The following is a 21,992-nucleotide window of genomic DNA, read 5'->3' as shown; positions in this document are numbered from 1 at the left end:
TCAAGGGGAAAGAATACCTGCGACGGCCTCCGCCTTTGAAGGCAAAAGGCCTCGACCGACAGAAGTACTGCCGATTCCACCGGGGCCACGGCCACAATACCGAGCAATGCATCCAGCTTAAGGATGAGATAGAAGCTCTCATCCGTCGAGGGTATCTCGATAAATTCCAGAGGAACCCACCGACTCAACCTGTGGCCGACCGACGACCCCAGCCGACTGAGGAAGCGACCACCAATCAGCCGACGGCCGGGGTCATCAATATGATTTCCAAATGACTTGGCCCGGGGATGTCTGCTAAGGGGGAGCCCACGAAGAAGCCGCGCCCGGACGACGTGATTACTTTTACAGAAGAAGACGTTCGGGGCATCCAAACTCCCCACGATGACACTGTTGTTGTTTCGGCAACAATAGCAAACTATGATGTAAAAAGAATTTTTGTAGATAATGGAAGTTCGACAAATATTTTGTTTTACTCGACCTTCTCCCGGATGCAACTATCAACCGACCGACTCAAGAGGGTCTCCACGCCCTTGATAGGCTTTGCCGGGGACGCCGTCACGACGGAAGGAGAAATTACCCTGCCTCTGACGGCCGGCACCGAACCACGGCAAAGCATGGTTTATTTGACTTTCGCGGTTGTCCAAGTACCTTCGGCCTATAATGCCATACTTGGACGACCCGGACTTAACGCCCTCAAGGCAATCATCTCGATGTACCATCTCCTAGTTCGGTTCCCGACCAGAAACGGAGTCGGAAAGATGCGCGGAGACCAACAGCTCGCTCGTCGATGCTTCCAGATCTCCGCTCAGAACGACGAGTTGAGGGGCTCCCTGACGATCGATAAACTAGACCAACGGGAGGAGGAAGAACGGGGCTCGCCGGCCGAACAACTCGTGTCAATCCCGATTGCGAAAAACCCCGACCGCAAAGTATGGGTCGGGTCTCAACTATCCGACCCAGAACGGCGACGCTTAACGGAGCTGCTAACGGCCAACGCCGACATATTTGCTTGGTCGGCAGCAGATATGTCGGGCATCCCCCCAGAGACAATAACCCACCGACTCAACATCGACCCGACGATGAGGCCGATGAGGCAGAAAAAAAGGTCCTTTGCTCCCGAAAGACAGAGGGCCATCGATGAAGAAGTGGACAAGCTGCTCGAGGCGGGCTTCATCAGAGAAGCCACGTATCCCGATTGGCTCGCCAATGTTGTCATGGTCAAGAAAGCCAACGGGAAGTGGAGGATTTGCATCGACTATACCGACCTGAATCGGACCTGTCCAAAAGATAGTTTTCCACTTCCAAAGATCGATCAGCTGGTGGATGCGACGTCCGGATTTTGACTGCTCAGCTTCATGGATGCTTTTGTCGGGTACAACTAGATCCGGATGGCGCCTGAAGATGAGGAGCACACTGCCTTCGTGACCCCCAAGGGCCTCTACTGTTATCGAGTGATGCCCTTCGGACTGAAGAACGCCGGCGCCACCTACCAACGATTTGTCAATAAGGTCTTTAAAGACCAGATCGGGCGCAACATGGAGGTATATGTAGATGACATGCTGATGAAAAGTGCGCGGATTTCGGATCACGTTCAGGACCTCAAAGAGGCCTTCCGCACTCTACGACAACATCGAATGAAGCTGAATCGACTAAGTGTGCTTTCGGGGTAACCTCGGGGAAGTTTCTCAGATTCCTCATTTCTCAGAGAGGGATCGAGGCCAACCCTGAGAAAATAAAGGCGATCATCGACATGCATCATCCGAACACCAAGAGGGAGGTCCAGCAGCTGAACGAAAAAATCGTCGCTCTCAGCCGGTTTATTTCTCGATCAGCTGAAAGGTGCCTCCCGTTTTTCAAAACTCTGTGGCAGGCGAAGGGTTTTTCTTGATCGGATGAGTGCCAACGGGCTTCGAAGATCTGAAGAAGTACTTGGCTTCCCTACCGCTGCTCGTGAAGCCGCAGGTCGGGGAGACCTTGTATCTCTATTTGGCCACCTCCTCTGAGGCGATCAGTTCGGTGCTCGTCTGAAAAAATGAGAGCCGAACCCATCAGCCCATCTACTATACCAGCAAAGTACTCCGCGGTGCTGAAGCCCGATATTCGGAGATGGAAAAGATGATTTTCGCCTTGACCGTCTCCGCACAACGACTCAGCCCATACTTCCAAGCTCATGCCATAGTGGTTCTCACCAACCAGCCCCTGAGGGCGATCTTGCACCGACCGAACACATCGGGATGACTGACGAAGTGGGCGATGAAGCTCAGAGAGTTCGACATACAGTACCGACCGCGGCCTGCCTTGAAGGCTCAGGTCCTGGCCGACTTCATCGCCGAGTGCCCGACCACTAACCAAGGGTCGGGAGCTGCGGACCCGGGAGGAGATGTGGTCTCCGAGCTAGACCCGGTCTCCACCTGGGTACTGCACATCGACGGAGCTTCAAACGCTCAGGGGAGCGGGGCTGGATTCCTGCTCACCAACTCGGATGGGATAGTCACCGAGTACGCCCTCCGATTCGACTTCAAAGCCTCCAATAACCAAGCCAAGTACGAAGCGCTCCTCGCCGGCTTGAGGATGGCGAGGGAACTGGGCATCGACAGCCTCCAGGCATTCTCCGATTCTCAGCTGATCGTGGGGCAGATCAAAGGTGAATTCGAGGTGCGAGATCCGACCATGGCCAAATATCTCCAGAAAGTGAAGGACCTCGTAGCGTGCCTCAGGTATTTTAAAATTTCTCACATCCCTAGGTCAGAGAACGCCCGTGCCGACGCACTCTCCAGACTGGCGACTTCGGCTTTCGACTCTTTGGGTTGGACGTTCGTGGAGAACCTCGAGCAGCCGAGTATCGATCGGATCGAAGAAATACTGCACCTGGCAGCTGAACCAAGCTGGATGGATCCGATTGTTCGGTTCCTGATTGACGGAATCAGTCCTGAAGATCCCACGTAGGCCAAGCGGCTCCGATGGTCGGCCTCCCAATATGTGATCATGGATGGCCGACTCTACAAAAGGTCGTTCTCTCTTTTCTTGCTTAGGTGCTTGGGACCGACCGACGCAGACTATGCTCTCCGAGAAGTGCACGAAGGGATCTGCGGGAATCACTTGGGGGGCAAGTCTCTAGCCTACAAAGTCCTGCGACAAGGTTACTATTGGCCCACCATGAGGAAGGACGCGGCTGAGTTGGTCCGGAGGTGCGAACCTTGCCAGAAGTATGCTAACGTGCACACCGACCGGCCAGCCGAATCGCTCCTATTGTCGCTCCATGGCCCTTCGCTCAGTGGGGGGTCGACATTCTCGGTCCTTTCCCTCCAGCATCAGGTCAAAGAAAGTTCATAGTTGTCGCCATCGACTACTTCACCAAATGGGTGGAGGCCGAACCCTTGGCGCAGATTACCGAACGAAAGATGGAGGACTATGTCCAAAAATCCATCATCTTCAGGTTCGGGTTGCCCCATACCATTATCACCGATAATGGACGGCAATTCGACAACCAAGACTTCAGGGATTTCTGCGCAAGGTTTCACATCACGTACCGATTGACTTCGGTCGGGCACCCACAGTCCAATGACGAAGTCGAGGTGACCAACCGGACCATTCTGCACAGGCTCAAAACCCGACTAAATGAAGCCAAAAGCCTCTGGATCGACGAGCTGGGCTCCATTCTGTGGGCTTACCGAACGACCCCCCACGTACCGACAGGGGAGTCGCCTTTCGGTTTGGCCTACGGGATGGAGGCGATGATCCCACTCGAGATTGGACTGCCGTCTATGAGGGTCGAGCGGTATCAAGAGCCGGACAACTCTGATTGTCGGAGGGCCGATCTAGACCTCCTCCCCGAACTGCAAAACGAGGCTCAACTTCGCATGGCTTCTTACCGACAGAAGGTAGCCCGGTACTACAACGCCAAGGTCAGACCAAAGCTTTTCAGGCCTGGTGACTTAGTCCTGAGAAAGGCAGAGGTCTCGAAGCCCCTGGATCAAGGGAAGCTGGCTCCGAACTGGGAAGGGCCCTACATGGTAGCAGACACCTATGGTCCGAGGGCCTATCGACTGGAGACTCTGGAGGGGAAACCCATTCCCCGGACATGGAACGCCGACAACCTGAAGTTGTATCACCAATGAACCTTCTACTTGTTCATTCGGAATACAAATCCAGTTTGAAATTTTGGAGTTTTAACTCTTCGACTGACGATCGGCGCTTACCAAGAAGGTCGGGTCCCGACGTCCTGACCCGGACTTGGTATCCGCCTGAAACCCACGACCCCATCGTCGGTGACACATCGAACTTTTACGAGGACCGATACATCTATATTGACGGGAGTTGACACTCCTTCTACGGTCGGACTTTTGGGCCAGACAATCGGCTAACCTACCGACTGAGCCCAGACCAAAGAAAGGCGAAATGCCTATGCGACCGCCGTCGCAACTCGCCGACCGAGCTACAGCCGGTCGAAGGATATTCGGCTTACCACCGTCTATCGCATGATGCGACCTCAGTCGCATTCACAACTCACCGATCGAGCTACGGCCGGTCGGGAGATATTCGGTTTACCACCGTATATCGTGAGGCGCAGTGCAGATACCCGACACAAGGGTATCGGGATCCGACTTATCGGTGCTCCCCTGATTAAATGCGCCAGACGGCATTCGACTGAATGCGTCGGAAGAGACCCGACTACCGAACCTTTATCCTACGGTCGGTCGGCTTCCGACTCAACGAACGCGCCCGACTTATGGTCGGAGGAAGGACGCCCGACTTACGACCTCGACCATCAAAGGCCGATCCAAAGTCGGGACTTGTCCTACCTTCGTGGTGGCACGAGTTGCCGAACATCCTAACCGACCTATATGAGTTGGCAACCTACGAGTTCGGATGCATTCTACAACACATGAAAGAAAGAGAAACAGGCGGAGGGAAAAAGTTTAAGACTGATTTCATTCAAGATCAAAAGAAGCTTACAAAGTCAGGCTGAAGCCCAGTTACAAATGTTCTAAGAAGAAAAAACAAAAAGGATAAAGGACGACGGGGCCGCGGTCATCCTTCCGAGTCAATCTCCTCGACCGATGGAAGGTCGGGGATGACCGGCGTGTCCACCGCGATCGGCATTGGGTCGACGGCCGAAGCAGGATCGTCGGTCGGCAAGGGACTAGCAGTCGACGTCGGGTCACGAGTCGCGGCCGTCTCTCCTTCGGCAGCTTGTTTCTGGATGGCCTTTCCCGCCACGGCGATGCCTCCCGACGACGGGTCGGCCATCTCTTCCGTGACTTGGTCCTCGACTCCCGGCGGGACGATACTGCTGAGGTCCAGCTCTGGGTACAGGGCTTGGACCGCATCCCGACCGTCCTCGTACCCCACCCGGTATGACGCGAAGCCGGACTCCAATAGCTCTTCCCGGTACTGGTCGGTGGCGCGGAAGTCGTCCACCGCCCGACTCGCCGATTCCTTTGCCGACCTTGCTTCCGCTTCCACCCGATCAAGGGAGTCCTTCGCCGACTCCGCCTCTGCCTTGGCTATGTCGGCGTCGGTTTGGGCGATCGACAGGTCCTCCTCAGCCTTGGCGAGTTTCTCCAGGCTGACCCGGAGCTGCTCGCGCTCGCCCTCGAGCTCGGCGGCGACGCCGTCACGCTCGCGCCGCAGACGGTGCACGGTCCGACCCTTGCGTTTGGCTTCTTTTTGGGCCGACTTGAGCTCGGACCCGAGACGAGAGACCTCGTCCACCAATTTCGCCTCCCGGTCGGTCGACTGCTTCAGGTGGTCGACCAGCATTGTCCGGTCGGCTTCGACCGCCGCCGCCCTATCTTTCCAAGCCGCCCGGACGTTCTCGAACCTCCGATACCCGACTTCGAGTTCGGACATGGTGTAGATCAGCTGCCAACGTAAGCGTTTCGTCAGGAAAGCAAAGTAATAAAAATATTAAGGAAGGAGGAGGCGAAGCGGAACTTACCTCGACCATGGTCGGGTAGAACGAAGATAGCATCTCGGTCACTTGCCGAGACCTCAGCGCCTCCACGTCGGCTGGGAGGAGGATCCCCTAGCACAGCCTCCTGGCCAGGTTGTGGTCGGCCAGCGCCGATGCACCTTCGGGGAACTGAGCGCTGGGCGGCACAGTGCGACTCCCCGACCTCGTGTCGTCCGCGGGGTCCATCGGGGCTTTCCCCCGATCGGCCACCCCGACCGACGGAACCGGCAGGGAGGGGATGCTCGAGTTTGACGCGGCACCCCCCGTTGCGGCTGCAGATGCCGTCGGTTGATGTTCGGGTTCCCGAACATCATCCGGCGCCACACCTGCCGGCGAAACCGCCGATGTCCCTTCCACCGCTTCCTCCGCCGGCCTCTCCTCCGTTTGCGCTGCCGAAGCCGCGAGTGCTATCACCGGCTCCGACTGGTCGGTCGCCGACGCCTCGACGGTCGGTGCCGCTGTTGAAGGCTTCTTCGTCGGATGCGACGATCCAGCCTCCGATGCCGGCCTCTTCCTCGCCGCATACTGCCGGATCTCAGCGTCGGTCGGCCGCATCCTCAGAGGTGTCCCTGCGATGCCGACAGAAATATTAATATAAGAACCAGAATAAAAGCCGAATGAAAAGAGAACCGAGGGATCGGACGATACCTAGTCGGGGGACCAAGCTCAGGCCAGCGTCATAGAGAGCTTGTTCGGTAACAAGCTCCGTCTGCTTCGGGATCGATATGTCCTTGAGTCGGTGGAAGTCCTCCCGATCGTCCGCCTCCACCCGGCTGTTCTCGTTTGCTTCGGTTCGGGGCACGCCCCAGTGAGATGGGAAGCCCCAGGGAGAAGAAGATGAGATGAAGAAAAACTGGTTCTTCCACCCGTGGATGGATGATGGAAGATCAGTGATGAAGGAAAGACCCTTCCGGAGGTTGAAGAGCCACCACCCTCGGGCCTTAGGATGGGGTCGGAGCACAAAAAATGCCCGGAAGAGAGAGATGCGAGGGTTGGTCGGCAGAAGCTGACACAACAAAGCGAAGCTGATTATTAGTCGGACGGAGTTCGGCGCCAGTTGCGTCGGACAAAGTCCGTAATAATCCAGCAGATTCCGGACGAACTCCGAAATCGGAAGCCGAAGACCCGCGCGGAGATCTTCGATGTACAGCGCCAATTGGCCCGGTGGAGGGTTGTTAACCCGACCGCCGACCCCTGGGGCGGAAAGTTGAAACTGCTCCGGGATGCGATACTGATCCCGAAGCCGATCAACGTTCGGCTCCGAAAGCGAGGAAACCTCAACTTCCGGAGTCGACCGGGGGTCATCGGTCGGATTTCCCGACCGAGCCCCCCGAGATGGATTTTCGGCCATCGCACCAGAACCGAGAGAAAGGCGAGGTCGAAGAGGAAGAAGAAGAAGAAGAAGAAGAAGAAGAAAGAAGGGAAGGATCACGAACCCCAGGAGACCGGAAGGGGAGGCGAAGAAGAAAGAAGGGAAGGATCACGAACCCCAGGAGACCGGAAGGGGAGGCAACTGCCGGCGACGACGGAGGGAATACTCGGGCAGAGTCTCTGCAGCAAAAACGTCAAGAATGGCGCTTCAAGCACTAGTGGCCCTATATATATAGGGCCATTCAACGGCCAAGATGCCCCCGCGCCGACCAAGGTCCCCCGGATAGGCACCACGTGGCGGCATCCGGGCCCTCCCTTCGGCCCGGTGGATCGGTGCGCCCATCCCGGGAAGGCCGCACCGCCTTCATTTAATGTGAAAGGCGCCGGCCCAACCACCTCCGACACGTGGCGAAAGGGCTGCGGTTCCGAATTAAATCGCCCGCGGCGATTCGCATTCCCGATGGAACGCCTGACAGCGCCCCGCGCTCCCAGGATCGACGCTGGACGGCGATTTGCATTCTCCAAAAGGCGTCGGACACCCGATCGCCTGACGCAAATCGTCCGGCACCTGATCGCCTGACGCAAATCGTCCGGCATCCGATCGCCTGACACCAAATCATCTGGCACTCGACCGCCTGACGTAACATCTGATGCCGACAAGACGGGACGTCTGACACCGACGTAACGTCTGATGTCAGCGAATCGCTCGGCATTCATGAGACACCTGACATCGTATCAACTCGCGGTACGGTCGGGTTGTGGCATACGACGAATCCACTCCTTTTCGCCCAGCGTTGCTGCCCAAATTGAGGCATCGGCCAGCGCACCATCCGACTCAGGAGTGGAGGAGGGCAGCTGTTGGGAATACCGACCGACCCCGCTCGTGCCGACTTATAATCAGACCGACCGAGCGACCGACCGACGGAGCGACCGACCGACGGAGCGACCGACCGATCGATCGACGGACGCCATCACTGGCCGATTAACGGCCCTCTACCGACTGTGGATATGCCGGTCAAGCAGACCTTTTCCACTCTCCGGGCCGACTGAACCAGGAAGTCCGATGGCCGACTCTCGCAACATGCCCGGCTGACCATCAAAGGGGCTCGAATCTCCACCCGACGCCACACAAATGGCAATCGATCTGGGGTCGGTCGACTCCTCCGATCGCCGTACAGCCGCTAGAGCCTGTCAGCCCTGACAGCGACATGCGGCACTGCCACCTAAGGGTATTATCCCGTCTAGGGCATTGTCAACCCTAGTGATTTGACAGCGCCACGGCGGTGTGACACTTTCACGGCGACTTTGACAGTCTACAATGAGTTGACAATTCCTCAATTGTCCGCGCCATTAATGACGGCGCCATACCACGCTCCACTATATATATATCGGGGAGGGCAACAGTGCAGAAGGCCTTAGAAACGATAGGCTTGCTCTCTCTCTCTCTCGCTCTCTCTCTCGATTGAGCTCTCTGTTTTCATTTCACTGTTGCTCAGTCACCTCTTTGACTTGACCGTCGGAGGGTCCCCGCCGAAGCCACCACCGGTCTGTGTGGACTTCCTTTTTTGCAGGCGCTCGTTCCCGGCGACCAGACGACGAGGGGATTGGTAGCAACAAATAGTATGCTTATATCGAGAGCTAAGCTAAGAAATCACAGTTGCAGAATCCCCTTCCGATATGACTAAGTGAAATTGCTGCACAGCCGCTCTGAGCCCAAGTCAGACAGCTATTAGCTCTGCAAATGGCACAGATGAATGCATAAAAAGCTTACCACGAGCTTGAATTAATCTAGCTTGATAAAAGTATCAAAGGAGAAGGTAGCCATGAAACCGGAACCATGCAGAGTAATGAACAGAAGAAGTAGGAAAACTATCCCAGTACCCTGAACGGAGTCATAGCCTTTGAAAAAAATAGTGGCTCGTTTAATGAGCTAGCTGCATGGGTGTATTGTATTCCTGATTAAAAATCCGATCTTTACGACTCTGCTACCGCAACCATGCAAAACACGCCGCAGCCATCTTTTTCTCCTGACTCACCAAAGCATCTTCCATAAAATGAATTGGTGCTGGCAAATCATCGAAACAAAACCGCAGTTGACACAAATTGCATAGAAGCTGCCAACATTGCTTAGCAAACGCACAAGAAGTAATGACATGAGAACAATCCTCGGAGTCAGATGGGGCATAAATCACATGCCCGTAAGTAAAATGACAAAATACCCTATCGAGAAAGCAATGCCTTTAGAGGCAACCTACCCTACTCAAGCTGGGACTAGCTAGAAAGTTTTGATTCTTGGAAGGAGTTTCATGTGCCAAATCCAATTAAACAAAATTAAAAATTGTGAAAGCTAATCCTGAGATGGGAGGCTAAAGAATTTAAGTATAATGGCTGCTGGAGAAGTAGGTGCCGTATTAAATTAAAATGCTTTTCCCCACCATGACAATTATTGGTGCAATGTTGAGTGTGTGATCCCATTTCGCTATAACTTGGAGATAAGGTTTGCATGACAGATCTTGCCCCGGTGCATCAGGCTAGGAGCCATGGGAACCAACTTGACAGCTTGACGGTTTGTCTTCTTCCACACCGTGGAAACTTTCACATGATTCAAATGGGTATTTTTGGCCTCGCGACTGATGAAGGATGGGTTCAGTGAACCCAAGGAGAGACCCTCTCCCTGTGCCCACTTTTGGATTCGCGTCGCATCTGAGAAGCGGTTGCGTGAGCGCTCCGGAGAGCGTGACATGTCCCATCGCACGGCGGACAAAATAACTCCTGAACCCGATCAAACAGTTCTCGGGCACATCATCGTCCGCTTTGGAAAATGACGGATGTTGGAATGATCGATCAATCGTTGTACGCTTTGGAGGAATTTTGGAAGGGACTTCGTGGGCCATTGGATCAGGGACAAGTCATGTCTGATCGATGCACTTGACCTCATTCTCAGCTGGGCTCCGTTACTACAGCAAGATGTTTTAGTAAAAGCAGCTGCTTTTTTGCACTGGATCTGCTGAAATATAGGATAGATCCCTCCCCAGAAAAAAATTAATATGAGGAAGATGTAAATTATATAAAGAAGCATAGGTAAAAGAAAGGAGAAAAATATTATAAGGTTAAAATTGACAAGGCTTAGATTAAAAAGTGTTTGATGTCTTTAAGTCTTTTAAATGGTGAGGCAATACCATGGGGATCATAAAACTACATTTTGGGAGCATGAGAGGGGAAAGGATTGTTTCTTTGATATAGGAAAGAATTGGGTAGAGATTTTTTTTAAAAAAAAAAATATATAGTGAACGACAAGATTTTAGTGGAATAAAATTCTTTAATTTTTGAATTTATGCTTTCTATTGTGATTGGTAATAACCCAAAAGTCATGATTTCTGCAATTTTGAGATTAAGAATGAAGCTGAATGTTATTATCAAAAAAAAAAAAAAAATAATATAGTCATCCTAACATTTCTATCCCTGTTCTCTAATTTATCTGATCAAAGTTTTTTATCCAAACCAATTATAATGCTTCATACACGTAGTGACTAGTGGTGACCAATAGATGATATTTGGATTGAATAAGATCTATCTCTCTCTTATATATCACACTCATCTCTGACTTTATTCAAGGAATAGCGCATATAGAAGATTCCTACAATCTTTCCTACATGATCCTTTATTGATTTGGAAGAGCGATGTCCACTAGTTATGATTTAACCACTCCTTTTGATAATCCCACATAAATAGTTTTGCAATTATTTTATATTAGCCATAATATGTTTACTTAAAGCTACATGACTACCTAGTTGATTCTCTTTTGGAAAAGTGTGAGAGCATATGTTGCACATGGTTACTTGTGATACATATAATTTTGTTCATGCTAATATATATATATATATATGTGTGTGTGTGTGTGTGTGTGTAATTGATATATTTATATCACCTCCAATTGGTTCTTGCTGTAGGAATTAGCTGATCTCATTGTATTATATTATTTGTACTTACCAAAATGGCAATGCAAGTGCACAGAACTTTTATATATATTATTGGTTATATTTATCCTTTAAATATTTTAACTTAAAATTTTATATGTATACAAAATTTGCATTAATGATTAATGCTAGAGCATACTTTTAGCTCTATTCTAAGCACTCATATGTCTTCCTATGACTTCAGCCCTATCATGGTGACATCTCTACCTTCTCTCTTCCAATTTCATCCTTAACTCTTCTTTTCAATTTTATCCTTTTTGAATGGCAGGGATCAAGACAACTTTCAATTAGGGAAAACATCAAGCATAAATCTAAGAATTTGCTTCATAATTTTTCTAGTCAACAAGTTTCTAGAAATAGGAACAAGAAGAAACAATATTTCAGTCAAATTTGTTAATGCTAAGAATAATTGTTTCTAGGGAAGGCCGGCATAATTCATTTGTGACATAATTCCCCGATTTATTCATATCCCCCTTTTTTATCAACAAAAGCACCCACAACCTAAAGAGATTTAGCTAGATAAAAATATAAATAAAATGAAATAATTGTTTCTATAAGATTGAGTATTCTTATTCTTTTTCTTTTCACCAAATAAAATGCAGACCAAGGTTTTAAAAAATGACGTTATCAGAAATAATAACTCCGAAAAAGGAATTTTTATATATGCTATGACAAGCTTAACACTCACTAGTAATAGTTATTGATTGAATTTATAGACAATAACAAAAGGATTATGAAATTATTTGCCCAAGTCAATTTTCATATAATAAGACTTTGTTGGAAACTAGTAGATGCATTCATTTTTTCTCACCCCTCTAGAAAGCAATTCAAGGAGAAATAAATTTCTACGAAACTGGACCATAATATAAGCCATCCATTCTACTCTATTGAATGGTTGCCCCAACTTGGAATAATAAATGCACCACAATTTGCATGTGTTGCATAATTTCCAACCAGTCTTGGAGGTTGCATTTTTGACTTGTGAACCTTTGATGATCCCTCCAGCTTGAAAAAGTAGATGCATCACAATTTGCATATGTTGATAGATTTTAACATGCCTTGGTGGCATGTATTTTGACTTGTGAAGATGATGCCTCTCATCATCAAAACCACAATTCTCATGGGATGGTGGCATTTTTTATTGTTTAAATTATCTTGATATGGATTTTTTTTTGTTAGCCACGTTATATCTGTAGACTCACAGCCATTCATAAAATTAGTCCCATCCTTTCATTGTCTATTTGAAAAAAATTGTTGAACTATTATATTTGCATGAGAAAATTCTTTATACATTGCATGCGGTATAGAAAAATACATCGTCCTATCTGATTGGGTCATGTAGTCACCATTTGTCTATGCGTATTTAATGTATGTAGTTTCATTTTTTCGTTTGAAATTTTGGAAGGAAAAAATATTTTTCTTCTGAAAAAATTATGATATTCTGCATTGAAATTATGATTTTCTGTACAGAATGTCATAATTTTTTTTATGATAAAAATATTCTTCTTCTTTATGACATTTTAGAAAAAAATTATGATATGTGCAGGAAGTCATAATTTTAATACAAAATATCATAATATCGACATATGATATTATAATTTTTTTAAAAAAATATTTTTATCATATAAAATTTTAAATAAAAAATAAAATTATATATATTAAATATATATTGATCATATAGCTAATCAAATAGAGCGGTGTATTTTTTGTGCACTGTATGCTATGTACAGCGGGTTTCGCTATTTTCATGGCTTAAATCCGGCCCAAGCCCAACTCCAGTCCATTAAGCAATTATTAGCCACCCATATTTCGCGCCGAAATTTTCGTAAAACGAGAAAAATATAGGGGCGTTATCGTCTTTATACCTCCACCTTCCTCCTCCGAAAGTCCATCTCTTATCACCGCCCGGTACTCTCACCCCTCACCGCCGGCCTCCTCTACATGGACCGCTTCACTGGAGTCTCAAGGCCTCCCACGGCCGCAACAATGGCGGCCGATCCCTTCTTCCAAGTCGCCGCGTCCTTCCTCTTCCAAAATCCTACTTGTAAACCTAATTTTCCACGCCCGTGCCCTTCCTCCAAACCCAAGTTCCTTATACCGTCATTCGCCTTCCTTCTTCTTGTTTTCTTGGTTGAACGCAGGTGCTTCCGTGAATGCGATCTTCTTTATTTATTCTGTCGGTGAATTCTCGAGGAGAGCCGAAGCGTTATGATTCCGATGGATTTCCGGCTTCGTCTTCCAGTGATCTCATCTAAGGGCATCGAACAGGTGAAAATTGAATCTTGTTGCAGAAAAGTTTCTTCCAATTATGTTTCCTTTGCTTTTGGGTTCAAACCTTTATCTTTTATGGTCACAGTGTACTGTTTATTTTTGGTTTGCTTGATTTTGGATTGCAAAATTTGAGATTGTTGAAGGGAGTTGGCTTTCTTCTTCTAGTTTAAAAGGCAATGGAATTCTGAAAATGGAGTTATCTTACAAAATGAAGTTATCAAATGCCAAAATTTAATCTTTTATAAAAGATGATAATTAGCCTGGAGTGTCAGTTGTGGTGCTAAGCCACTACCCGATTACAAACATCGCTATCCCCTTTTCAAAATCTAAATTTACACCCTAGGTTCATACTCCTTAGGATTCTCTAGATTGCCTACTGCGGGCAGGGATGAGAATAATTTACTAGTAAGTCTGATATTCACAAGGCAAAGATGCTTAATTTCATTGCACTATTCCATACTATCATATGCATCTAGCCGCCTTATTACCTCTTAATGCTCATCCATGAACATATTCTAATGCTGAGGTAATATATTTTTTAATACAAAATTTTGGTTCTGTTATGTTGTTTGTTAGAAAATGATCTAAACAACGTTTGTGCCATGAACAACTGTATGAGACTATTGATGCTATGGTTTGAGATTGCCACCTTTGAAATGATCCCGCTTATCTATAGTTTTAATATATTTATTATTTATATTATGCAAACATGCATTTTTGTTCTCTTGCTGGTTAGCAGAATTGTGCAATAAAGCAAGCATCAACAGACATGATTTTCCTGCATCCACATCACCAACTCCACCCAGAACAATTACCCTTGGATTGAGCAAGGGCGGGACTGTTATCAGCCGGCTTATGACTGAATTTGCGCACCTTAATATTGAGTCACCAGGAAACTTGATAAATAGCGAGAAACATTCATGGAAATCATATTATGAGATCCAACATTGCATCTGTCCTATTTCTGAAGGCTTTCTTTTGTTCAGCATCTCTAAGTTGGATGTTAACTTGAATTGAACTGGAACATATTTGACTGATCATCCTGCGATCGGGAAGATTGCTGGATGCTTGTTGTTTCACAGTGCAAGAATCCATTTTACACTGCATGGCACTCTCAGACAATGGGTGTGATTGTAATCACCCTTGGATCTGCAGGGAGAAAGACATTGTGGCACTTGCTTGAAGCTGAGCTCGCAGATGTGAAGAAAAACCTAGGTAACTGAGAGATTTTAGTTTGTCAATAGGCCTCCCAATTTGCAGATACATTTTGAAATAATTGAAACTATGGATATAAGCTGATGTTTGTCAACAATATGGCATGTTCCGTATAGTTTCATAATAATGTATGCTAATGCAAGGAGTCAAGTTGATTCTGTGCTCTTTCTCTTTCTGAGATCCTTTCATTAATTTCATGATAACTCTTAATGCATAACTAACAAGAACATGTCTTTCTTTTAATCATTAGAGCTATGTGTTCTTCAAATCACTTTTTTTGTGGTGTCCAAGTCCAGTAGGATTAGAGGAAAATGGTTTACCCTCCCATGTAGTTATGCACAAGATCACCGAATAAGCTGGCATGTCTTTTCTCCCATGTTCACCTCTCAAGAGAAAGAAAGGGAAACAAGATAACTCCTGCCAATTTTAAAAAGAGAACCACAAACTAACTAACATATAAGGTACCAAATTGGAAAGTGACATGTTGCCCAATCTTTAATATAAATTGTAGAAAATGAAGGATTAATACACAAGAAAGTCATTATTTTCTTTTGAAAAAGTTTGGTTTGGTTGGCGGTGGATATAGATGTGATCAAATGATTACTCAAAGACGAGTTATCTGATTGTATCTTCACCTGCATTGTATTCCTTCTGGAGTTTGACATGGTACTCTTAGGCATCTCATATGTTCATTTGCAGACAAGATTGGGCAGACTTGAGTCTCTTCTTACATTTCAGGCTGTTAAGTCCTTCAGTTCTTCTGGTGGCACTCTTGTACTGTTTTCCTCAATTCCTTCAGTTCTCGATAATTGTGAGGCTATGTGGTTGCCCTATTTGGTTCGTTCTTTTTGGGAAAAGCATATACCTTAGATCTCATATCAGAGTCATAGGGGTTTGTATACCTTTTGAAATTGATATTAGAGCTTCTAATTTTGCTCTAGAAAGGTGAACCCACATATCTGCACTAGGATCATGTATAATAACAAAAGCACAAATACAATCTATGTTCTCTCCCTGGGTCAAACTATAAGTCTATCAGATTGCTTCATGAAACTCTTAATTGGATCAAGTTTTTTTTTCTATCATCTTGTTTATCTTGTTTGATAACTTTATTTTACCCTTTCCTTCTTGTTTAGAGGATTTAAAACATATTTTTACCGTGCTATTGTCAGAGTTGGCAATAATTTTCTCATGTCCACTTAAACTCTAATTAATGTGTGTTAATCCGATCTTTTTTCTCTCATTTATTGTTCACTTATTATTTTGCTTGATATGGGCTGATTCCATACTTTCTGTGAGAATTGTTGGCACAGCATACTTCTTTATGAGACAGGTCAAACAATTGCATACTTGTTTTTCACCACTTTTTTTTGCTTTTGACATATGATCAGCTAAACTGTAGTTTATTCTCTCTTTTCCTTAATTTTCTTCCTCTGCTTTGATTGTCCTTTTTCATGTTGTTTCAGAAAAGCAGTCAAAAAGTGGTTGCTTCAGGTGAAAATAAAATATAAAGTAGTCATTTGTATCTCACTGTCCAAAGTTGAAGGTAACCCAAGCTCTGATAGCAAAAACTTAATGACCAGGAAATGAGTTAAAAACCTTTGAAATAGAAAAGAACTATATGATCTAAAGAAACTATGCTGCAAGAAACCCTTAAACCTCTTATTTGAAAAATTGTCATTTAAAGCTTACCATTTTCTAGCCCTCAGGGTGAGAGACTTGATGAATGCCTTTGGGCTTATGGAACAGGCTGTGTTGATGTGAGGCATATGCATTCTGTGTGCCTATTATACATGTTTTGCTGGAGGCATACGCATAAGGCTTTTAGTGTCATAACAGCATCAACATGTAAGGAACACTCCTTATCACTCTATCCAAACCTTGTTGGAGGTTTGCACATAATGCTTTAGTGTTTTTAATAACGGCAGGAAGGATTGGTGATTTAATTATTTCTGCTGGTATATTGGTGCCTGAACACAAATGCTTAGCTTTGGTGTCAGAGCATTAGTTGTTGTACACTTGAAACTTACATCAATATTAAGAGGATGGTATTTTTGTATGTTTATGTTAAAATATGTTCAGCAGTAGCCTTTGCATTGGCAGATCCTCTCAAAAGTTTGGTGTATTCGGGGTTTAAACACAACATTCATGTCCTTCAATTTCCACAATGTTTATTGCCTAAAATTTATAAATATAAAACAGAATCCATGATGCTTATGTCGAAGATCTATGTATTATGAAGATTTTGTTTATAATAATTAGAGCCATTCATGTTCTCGAGTAGTTTATTGTAATTAGATTAGTTGGATTTGTTTGAGCTTATTTTGGTGTAGATCTGTCATTTACTTCCAAGTTAGTGGCTGGCTCACATTTTTAACTTAAAAATGGGGTTCATGACCAAAATGTAGAGTTGTCCGGTGTCCTTTTCTTGGTGCTTTCTTTCTCTTCTTTCTCTTCTGTTTGTTCTTATTGCATCCCTCCATTTTTGATCTTCATGGCACTGTTATATGGTATTGGAGTCCCATCAAATATCTAGCGCTCTCCTTGCTTGATCATTGATTTCCAACGACTATTTTGATATCTGTATCCTGTCCAAATGAAAAAAAGGAGGGCTTGAGGATTCTTTTTCTTTTTCTCGTAGTCTGGGACCTTCCAAACCAATTTTGGAAAAACTCAAATTATTTACTGTTTCATCTTTTATTTTCTTTAATGTCAAATCATTGCCAGATAGTTTATATGTAATCAATTAGATCCTGGCTTACTACCATAAACTTTAGAGAATCATCTAGAAATCACAGACATGATACTTTATGACACTTCGGAACCAAGATGAAAAGAAGAAAAGTATTCACAAGTTGTAGGCCTACTTCCCTGTGGATGGTCTTGAAAATGACCAAGAACCAAGTTATAGGCCTACTTCCCTGGATCCAAAATATCCACTTCAACAAAGCCTTGCTCTTAACATTTTGTGGTCAGTAAATTCCTAACTGATGCTATCATATGTTTTCTCAAGCTGTATCTTGAAAGTCATGAAGCTTGTGACCAACTGACCATCGATGCAAGAAAAAAATCTGCACAGTCAAAAACTTGCCAAGTCACCAGCAAGGCACTGTGTTTATAAACAAACAACTTGGTTATCATCTTATTTCTGTGAAGTTGCTAAATCCAAAGGAAGCAACTTGGTTTATGACTATTTTCATCCTACTAGCATGGACTTCGACTGCAATTTTATAAATATCATTCACTGGTCCTAGAACTTATCATCTCCAGAGTAGAATTTCTGATGATCTTCAAATGTCAGCAGGGAAAAAAAACCATCTAGCCTAAAATGTCCCAAAAGGAGTTATATTGTACTGTTATCAAAAGAAACTACAGACCATCCGTAGCCACATTAAAAAATCATATATATCCTGATTGGCGGCAAACAACTTGTGTAAAAGGGCTCCAAGACCTTAATTTCAGCTTGTATAAGCTATTAGATAGTATTTCTTTCTATCCTGAACCAATTTATGTGCATATATTACTGGCATGTCTTAAGCTTGAGTGATTTACCCTACTCATTTGCATACGGAATGTGCCACATTCAATTTCAACTGTCAGATCTCCCAAGGCCCAAACTTTTAAAAGACCAGAACCTTTATTTCTTGTTGGTAGAACCTGTATTCATTAGATAGTTTTAGGTCTTGTACACTAAAGTTACTGATAATTTATCTGTTCAATTCTTACTATTAACTCGACATTTATGCAGCTATGGATATTCCAGTGTACCCTGCCATGGAAATTAGCTTTGTAAGGTTTTGCCGCTCTATTTCTGATACAACCATTGTTACACCATCCCATGCTCCGAATTGTCACTCTGCTTGATATACAAAGCCTTTCTACCTAATCTGGATTTTTTTCATCTCTACCCTTCTTCTGCTCCTTCAATTTGGGTGTGAACTTCTTTGTTGCTTTCTTTATTTTCCAACTTCTAGCAAAGTTCAAGGTTGAGAACTTCGAAAGCAAGCTTTCTGAGAACCATCTTAATTCTACTAACATCACATGCTGGTGGTTCCCAATTGTCGATATCGATATTTCTCTTCAGAGAGCGGATGAGTGTAGTATACAACAGGAAGAGTTTCCAGAAAAAAGTTTTGAGGTAATGTGTGAGCATTGCATCTGTGGATACAATAGGCAAATATGCTATACATGACTAGATGAAATAGTCAAGCCAGCAACATGCTGTCCATGTTTTTGCAGCCGTGTTGTATGTGCATTACGGATGTGCTCTATGAATAACTATAGACATTGTTAGCATATCAGATGTTACTATGATTGCCATGATCTTTTTCATTGCTAAGGGCGGCCATGAAGGCTCTCGTGCGAGGATAATGAAGGCTGAAGTCTGAATAATGGTCTAGCTCATCCAGAAACATTTTAAGGTTTTGTATGTGGAATTGTTCCGTCTGTCATGGATCAGTCTTGAGGTGGTGGGACTCGCCACCCTTTGGCAATTATGACATGAAGCATTGTTGGGTAAGGTTGGTGCAAGATGGTGACTGTATTTATATCGAAATGTTGTGGTTAGGCACCATCCGATAAGGTGCAAATAGCAGAATTGCTCTGGAAAATTATAAATCATTATAGGAACAGAATTCTCAAGTACATCTTTGCATTGATATTCCCTCAAAAAAAAAAAAAAGAAAAGAAAATATTTACACTCAGATTCCATCAAGATATCCAGTAGAAGTACTTAATTTAAGGAGTTCAAAATTTTGACACTGATGGCTGTTTCAAAAAATCTGCCAAGGATGCGGAGAATGTTCTAGTTAAATAGTTGAGATTGGTTTAGGACAGGAGTTGCCTGAAATGTCAAACTTGCTTGGACCCAAATCTGTTTTCCCCCATGTTTTTAGATCTTATGATCCATTGAATCAGTTCAGAGAAGGCCAGTTGGGCCACAGCCACCCCTATTCTAACATCTTCTTTCTTCTTTTCCTGAGAGAAAAGCACTCTCTTCTAGCATTTACTTAGAGAAAAAACACCCCAAATATCAGATAGAAGAAGGGGGAAAAAGAAAAAAAACATCTTCTAGTATTCCCTTAGAGCAAAAATTAAATAAATAAATAACTAAATCGCATTCTTCGGTCTTGGACATATCACACATAAGAGGAGACTATGCAGAGTAGGGGATTGTTTGTGTGCATGCGTGTGTTCTGAAAACATGATGACAATGAGACTTCGATGAGCTTGTAACCCGGTAATATCTCTCTCAAGCAAGAGAGGACTGCCAACCATCTGATCTATATCCTACTGGCGCGCGCGTGCATAGAGAGAGAGAGAGAGGGGGGCATCAAATCATGCCCAAGGCAAGCCCTTAGAAAATCCGATGTGGAGTGCAACGTTTTATTTGATCCACGTAGTCACTATTTTTCAACGTGTATTTAATATCTGCAGATTGATTTTTTCATTTAAAAATTTTGTATGATGAAAATATTCTTATTTTTTGATAAAATTATGATATTTTATGTTCATATTATGATATCTTGCATTTAGAAAGTCATAATTTTTGTCTACAAAATGTCATAATATAATGCAGGATGTCATAATATGCATAGGATATCATAATTTTTTTCAAAAAATGGGGATATTTTCGTCATTCAAAATTTTTAAATGAAAAGATCGAGTACGCGTCGAAAAATGGTTGGACAAAAATGTTCCTTTCATATTATGATATCTTAGATGGCATCTTGGGCTAACTACATGGATCAATAGGATACGACGGTGTATTTTATGTTGGATTTTTTACGCCGCTCGTGGTGCACAAAAAATTTCTCTCTCGACATAATTTATGACCAAGCAGGCCCATGGCAAGTCATTATCATGGACATAATTTGTGACCAAGCAACTTAAAAGAAGTGATGGAACAAGACCTTGTGGATGAATAAGTTATCCAAAATTGCGTGGATACCTCATACCTCGTGCCACTAGTTCTCAAATTCCCACTTGGATCCGTTAGGGATAAGGCATCCCTTTCAGCTTATAGATTGTCTCCCCTCTTTTCTCAAGCTACTTTGTGCTCCACGCCTAAACATTACCAGCCTGCCTTGCCCCACCTCTGCCCTGAAGCCTTTCATCACCTTCGCTCGTAAATATCAAACTATCCAACGCTAAGAATGGCATGGGAATATCTAAAGCCTTGTTCCTATCCTAATGGCATCTCTTAATCAATTTATTGATGGAGGCTTGTATGACAACAACATGCTTTAAAATGACCTTCATTAGTTACAATTAGTTAAAAGGATTATCAGATTAATGTCAGCATTGTACATCGTTACTGGATAATGGTGAAATGATCCTTTGTCTTTGTCATTTGTATCATTTTCATCTACTGCAGCGATGGGAGCCCAGGGTACCAGGTTCGTGAACTTTGCCAAACTGTCTCGTCTTGGTGCAAGTGGGCTGCATCATGCTTGCTTGCCTTTATTTGTGGATAAGCCATCGTTTTCAGGGGATTTGCCAGCTTGGTCCTCTTAAACCATCATCTCTCTTTGCAACTATATCTACAAAACCCTCCTCTTATCATATCCAAGATGGATGACAGTGGCTCCAACCTCATCTTTTCAAGTTTCTCTGATTCTTTTTTTCTCTCTTAATAGGATCCGAGCGGACCTACTTTGGAGGCATTTTGGATGTTTGCAAATATTGCCTAGTCTAGACTGATTTGAATGATTGTATTAATTCAGTCTATAAATTTTATAGGATTTTAGATCTAACCATCCAAATAGATCTTAAAAAATTGTAAGCTTTATAACCATCTGACTCTATCCACATATTAGTTCTCCTATCAACCCTTTGCCCTTCCATCCTGCTTCCTATGAAACAAGTTGTAATACTTTATTGTACCAAGTTTGTCTCCAAAGTTTTCAACACTTTGGATGGGATTTTGCTTGGGACTGGTGCTCTTAATATGACTGGGGTTCAACTTTAGTCTAATACGCAAATCATGTCTCCTCTCGCCCCAAGTGGCACGACATCTCACAGTAAGTTGAGCCAGCAGAGGTCAATCCTGGCTAGAAAATGGTAATTAAGGGTAGGCTGTGAACGGACTAACAGTTCTATGAATCACTATGAATGCAAATAAGAAGTCACAATCAAATCATTCATATAGTTTGAGAAAACAAATCACAAGAAGGTTGAATACAGGCTGACTTTTTCCTAAC

General features: G+C 44.7%; 1 pseudogene; it reads left to right on the top strand.

Moving 5' to 3' along the window:
- The first annotated feature begins 13,114 nt into the window (after nt 1–13,114).
- On the top strand, nt 13,115–14,948 carry LOC140852430 (uncharacterized; annotated as a pseudogene).
- The last annotated feature ends 7,044 nt before the right edge of the window (nt 14,949–21,992 follow it).

The sequence above is a fragment of the Elaeis guineensis genome, chromosome 11 (assembly GCF_000442705.2).
Source record: "Elaeis guineensis isolate ETL-2024a chromosome 11, EG11, whole genome shotgun sequence".
NCBI lineage: Eukaryota > Viridiplantae > Streptophyta > Magnoliopsida > Arecales > Arecaceae > Elaeis > Elaeis guineensis.
The sequence above is the reverse complement of the archived record's forward strand: the minus strand, read 5'-3'. Positions and strand labels throughout refer to the sequence as shown.